This window comes from Vombatus ursinus, unplaced genomic scaffold (assembly GCF_900497805.2).
Source record: "Vombatus ursinus unplaced genomic scaffold, bare-nosed wombat genome assembly UNPS02014812.1, whole genome shotgun sequence".
In the NCBI taxonomy this organism is placed as follows: Eukaryota; Metazoa; Chordata; class Mammalia; order Diprotodontia; family Vombatidae; genus Vombatus; species Vombatus ursinus.
The window spans coordinates 73,349,002-73,355,161 of NW_020954590.1; positions in this window are offsets into that span (position 1 = coordinate 73,349,002).

Genomic DNA, 6,160 nt, shown 5'->3' on the forward strand with positions numbered 1-6,160 from the left:
AACTTGCCCAGGGTCACATAGCTAGTAAGTGTCTGAGGCTGGATTTGAACTCAGATCTTCCTGACTCCAGGCCTAGTGTTCATCTACTATACCAATTAGATGCCTTTGTTAATTGCTGAATGATCCACAAATGTCTCTCTTTTTCCCATACCAAATATATACTACCAGAGTACTATCCTGAGTCAAGACCAATCCAAAACATTTGTTTAGGTGCTCAGACACAGATTCTTCCATCAACCACCACCACCAGGCACTAGCAGATGTTTCCAGTGCTATTCAACTCACAGCCTCCAAAGGACTTCAGGACCTAGGGCAATGATCCCGTCCCTCCTCATTTTTCCTCACTTATTACTCTATTAATCAATCAGTAAGCATTCATTAAACACTTAATATGTGCAACAGATAGGTGATAGACAGACCACCCAAACCTAGAGTCAATGGCAAACTACTACAGGATTTTTGCCAAGAAAACCCTATGAACAAAAAGTCCATGGAATCACAGAAAGTCAGAAATGACTAAACAACAACAATGACAACGATAATGTACAGGCACTGTGTTAAGCATTGTCACTGGCTGGGACATCTGATGCTAGCTTCCGACTGCTGGTTCATTGGCTGGTCTCAATGGGACCCCAGTCACTCCTTGCAACTTGCTCATTACTAGTGGAACTGGAGAGAAGAGTCAAGAGCAGGCTAGAGCATGGAGATGATTCTTTCACCTCTTACAGCTGCTATTCCTCTTTCTCATCCTTGAGTTCCCTTTTGTCCCGTCACATTAGAATGGCATGAGCAGGGGGTTACATTAATATTTTTGGAACATTTGATTTTTTTAATAGATCCCTTCTTGCCTACCCCCAAAGTGTTGTATTTTAAAATTAAAATGTCTTGCTTTCTGTTTTGATAATTTTGTGACATCTGCTGAGCTGATTAACAATATCTTGGGGATTTACAAAAGCCATAATGATATTCCCTTACATAGATACTACCTGACCTTCTTTGTGTGCTGTGGCTGTTCTGATTTGGGAGAGAGAGAAATAGTGGAGTAATGAAAATCTCGAGTTTCACCTACAACAGTAAAGGTAGATTAAAATTTGTCTCCATATGCCTCCTTTCAGAGGCTCATGGGATTTAAATATAGACTTTATAAACCGTCTAGTTCTTCACAGCTGTGGGTGGGAGATGTATTCCTAACCAAACAAGAGATAGAGGCAATTATGAAAGATAAAATAGATAACTTTGATTATTTGAAACTGAAAAGATTCTGCACAGACACCATTAATGTATATAAAATAAGAAGCGAAGTGGTCAAATTGGGGGAAGGGATTCTTTGTATCAAATTTCTCTGGTAAGGGTTTGGGATCCAAGACATATAAATAATCAATAAATATACATGAAACTAATAGCCATTCCTCAGTAGATAAATTGTCAAAGGATATGAACGAATAGTTCTCAAAAAACAAAACAAAATAAAAAACCCTGCAAAGTATTCACAGCCATATGAAAAAAATGTTCCAGATCACTAATTTTAAGAGAAATGCAAATCAAAACAATCTTGAGATGTCACCCCACACCCTGCAAATTGGCAAAAATGACAAAAAAAAATGGCAACACTCAGTCCTGGAAGAGTTGTGAAAGGATAGGCACTAATACATTGTTCGTGGAGCTGTGAAATGGCACAACCATTTTGGAAAGTAATCTGAAATCACACAAATAAAGTGATTAAAATGCCTATACCATATGAACCACCTACTCCATTATTGTGTTTCTACCCCAAAGGAAGCCATTAATAAGAAAAACATCTACATATACTCCAAGATATTTATAGCTTCACTTTTTCTGATGGCTAAGAATTGGAAACAAAGTAGACAGCCATGGATCAGGGAATGGACTAACAAATTGTAGTACATGAATGAAATTAATATTACTGCACTATAAGAAATAATGCGTGTGATGAATACAGAGAAGCATGGAGAGAGCTGTATGAACTAATACAGAGTGAAGTAAGCAGAGACAAGAGAACAATATTTACAGTTGCTACAACAATACAAATGGAAAGAACAACTACAGATAAAAAAAAAATCAAAAGTAAGGGCAGCTAGGTGGCATAGTAGATAGAGCACCAGCCCTGGAGTCGGCAGGACCTGAGTTCAAATATGGCCTCAGACACATGACACTTACTAGGTGTGTGACCCTGGGCAAGTCACTTAACCCCAATTGCCTCACCAAAAAAAAAAATCAAAAGTAAATGTAACAAAATTATAAGGATCAAGCAAGGCTCAAATGAAAATATACAAGAAGACATCCTCAACCTTACCCCTTTGTGGTAGTCGGAGGTCTATAAGTGTTATACATTGTATGTGTTTCCAGACTTTTTCAATGTACTAGTAAGTTGTACTGACTATTTTTTACTTCTCAGAAGAAAATACTATATGTCATATGAGATGGCTCTCTGGGAAGGGGAGATACTTGGGAAAACTATGGTGATGTAAGAGAAAGAATATATCAATAAAAACTTACTAAAAATAAATTGTCTAGTCCAATCCCCTTATTTTATGGAAAACTGCAGATGATTAAAGAAAAAAAAAACACACAACAAAACTCTTCCCACTGAGCAAATCTTTGTCTTTAATACTTCAGGAGACTCCTCAGGCAGGCAGCAAATATCCTTCAAAACTCACTCCTCACCTCAAATGTCCTAAATTCCAAACCACCTACCAAATCAAAACACAGTGAGAGATCTTGGAGCCCGAGGCAGGGAACAGTTAAGGGATGATGATATAAATCTACATCTTGAAGTTGGAAGCCACCCCATAAATCATCAAGCCAAATCTATAACCTGTTGTGTGAATCTCCTCTGAAATATCCTACAAAATCCATAAAGGCTTCACAGGGTCTTCTGGGTGATTATCTCCAGAGACAGGAAACTTACTATGTAACAAACCATTTTGAGACAGTTTATATAGAAAATTCTTTCTTTTCTTAATCCCAAATCTGCTTCCTAATAATCTCCTCTAGAAAATAGATAATGTCCCAAGCAACTCTCTAAAATCATAAATTGCAGAGCACGTGCTGATTTGCATTGGTAGAGGGAACCTCTTCATCAGTAGGAATTCTCTACACCGACAAAATAAGACATCATTAAAAAAAAATCTCCCAGAGTTTGAGAATCATTAGTCCTAGTTCTGCACTTTGGAACTAGCTACCCAGAAGTCTATCTAAGTTTCTCTTACATAATATACTCTCCATTATTTGAATAGTCGTTATCCTCCTTAGTTTTCTCTTCTCCAGTTGAAACACCCCATTTCCTTCAAATATTCTTCAGATAGAAAGGAAGGGGGACAGAAGAAGAAGGAGAAGAAGCATAGTATACCAAGAGTAGGAAATAATGTGAGCAAAAAGATGGGAGTTGGAAAGCAGAGGCCAAGTTTGGAGGAAATTTTCAGTTCATCACAACAATATATACACCAACCATCAAATTAGTTTTATAAATGCTTCTTTGATTTTAGATTAGGGGGTCATGATATACTTCACCCAACACCGAAGTTTTTTAGCATTACGCATATTCATTGCGCTACTCCTGTCATTATTTCATACATCTGACACTTCCTGGGATCTGCCATTGTTTCACATGTCTGGAATTTTCTACAAATACAAAATGCATGACCAAGTTTTATTCTTGGAAATATTTTCCAGTGTTTATGATTTTCAAATAGAAAAAAAAATTATCTTTGTACTATAATAATTAGCAGAACAAGTGTGGAACTACACATAGATTTCTCCTTCCTTTCACTTTTGTGTGTGGTCTTTTTGGTCCTAGAAAAAGTTAACAGAAAATCAATATTTGGATATTTAACTAAGAAAGAGTCCTCTCCTATTTCCTGGCTAACAGAAAACTTAATTGGCCAGTATTTTAACTAGTGAAGCTGTCTCTCATCTCTTGCCTGTCAGGTTGGGGGATATAGAATCATAGATGTAGATTTTGAGCTAGAAGCGACCTTAAAGGTCATCTAGTCCAATCTCTTCATTCTGCCTTTGAAGAAAGTGAGTCAAAGGGAAGTTAAGCACCTTGCCCAAGGTCTCACACATATTAAATGTCAGAACCAGATTCTAACCCAAGTCCTTGATTCCAAATATTTTATACTGTGCTGTGCCCATCACCAAATAACTTCTCTGAATAACCCTCCAAAAGGTCCTGAATCTAAGATCCTCTGAGATTCATTTTAATCGTGAGGATAAATGGTATTTGGAAGAAAGCCACTAAAGAAAGATGTCATATTGATCTGTCAGCTTATTTAAATAAACCAACAAGTATCCCCTTAAAGAACACAGAGTCCCAGAATTACATTCTAGTGACTATAGACAGCATGGGTAATTCAAAAGAACACAAACCCCTGTTGCTTACTGATCAAGCTGCTATGAAAGACAAAGGTGCTCATTTGTGTAATACAACAGGATTTAGAAAAGGGAAAAAATCCATGTGGTCTGGAGTAGTAAAGGAAGAATTCAGGGAAGTCCTGGGGACAAACAATTAGTTCAAATTTTTTTTCCCCCAATCTGAATTTACTGATCCTTCAAATTGACCAAAACAATTGGACATGTAGACACAGTCTGAATCATCTGGATTTTTATTCATTTGAAATTTAGTACACAAAAATCAAATTATAGTAGCTAGACATGCCCAAATCATTATCAACAGTAAAGGGCTGTTGTTTTAAAAGGCCTCCTCAACCTCCTTTGTTAATCCCTTCCAATATTTGACAAGGCATATTTCTTACATAAAATTAATGTAATCACACAATTTCAGAATTTGAAGGGATCTCAGCAGTAATCTACTCCAACCCACATCCAAAAAAAAAGATCCCAATTACAACATACCCAGTAAGTGGTCATCTAGTTTTTGCCTGAAGACTTCCAATAAGAGGAATCTCACTCACTCCTAAGACAAACTATTCCACTTTTGTCTCTAATTATTAGGAAGTTTTTCCTGATTTCAAGCCTAAATTGACCTCTTTGAAGCTTTTACCCATTGTTCCTGTTTCTGTCCTCTGGCAACAAAAAGAATTAGTCTAACTCCTCTCCAAATATTAGCTCTTCAAGTGTCCTTGTTGTTCATTCATTTCAGTCATGTCAGACTCTGTGACCCCATTTGGGGTTTTCTTGGCAAACATACTGGAGTGGTTTGCCATTTCCTTCTCCAGCTCATTTTACAGATGAGGAAACTGAGGCAAATAGGGTTAAGTTACTTGCCCAGGATCACTCAGCTATCAAATGCCTGAGGCCAGACTCAAACTCATGAAGGGCAGCTAGGTGGCACAGTGGATAGAGCACTAGTCCCGAAGTCAGGAGGACCTGAGTTCAAATCCAACCTCAGACCAAACACTTGACATTTACTAGCTGTGTGACCCTGGGCAAGTCACTTAACCCCAATTGCCTAAAAAAAAAAAAAAATGAGTCTTCCTGACTCCAGTTTGGACACTCTATCCACTGTGTTGCCCAGCTGCCTCCAGCTCTTCAAGTACCTGACAATTATTAGGGAATCTGTTTCTTCTCTTCTCCAAACTAAACATCCCAAGTACCTTCAACTGATCTCATGTGACATGGATTTAAAGTCCTTCCTTATATTTTTTTTCTCTTTCTGACACTTTTCAACTTATCAGTGTTCTTCCTAACAATGTGGCATATAGAACTACACACAATACTCCAGATGTGGTCCAACCAGCTACAAAGAACAATGGAACTCTCACCTTTAAGAAAGGTTTGCCCATCTTAAATGCCTCAAGGGCACTTTTGATGACTGCCATATCACTTTTTAAACTGAAAAGGAGCATTCAGTCTACAAACTCCCCTGCCCCCAGCTCTTTTTCAAATAAACTTCTAATTGTGACTCCCCCACCTTGTATATGTGTAGATGGTTTCCTGAACATAGTTATAAATTTACATTTTTCTCCTTGCCATTTATTGCATTTAATTAGATTCAATCCAATGTTCTAGCCTAGCAAGATTTTTTTTGGCTCCTATATTGCAATGTATTAGTATGTAGGCTATCCCTCCAAACTTTCTATCATGTCAATTTGATAAGCAGGCCATCTAAGCTCATATCTAAGCTGTTGATGAAAATGCTTAATTGGTACAGATGTAACACCCCCTTTTCCACCCCCTA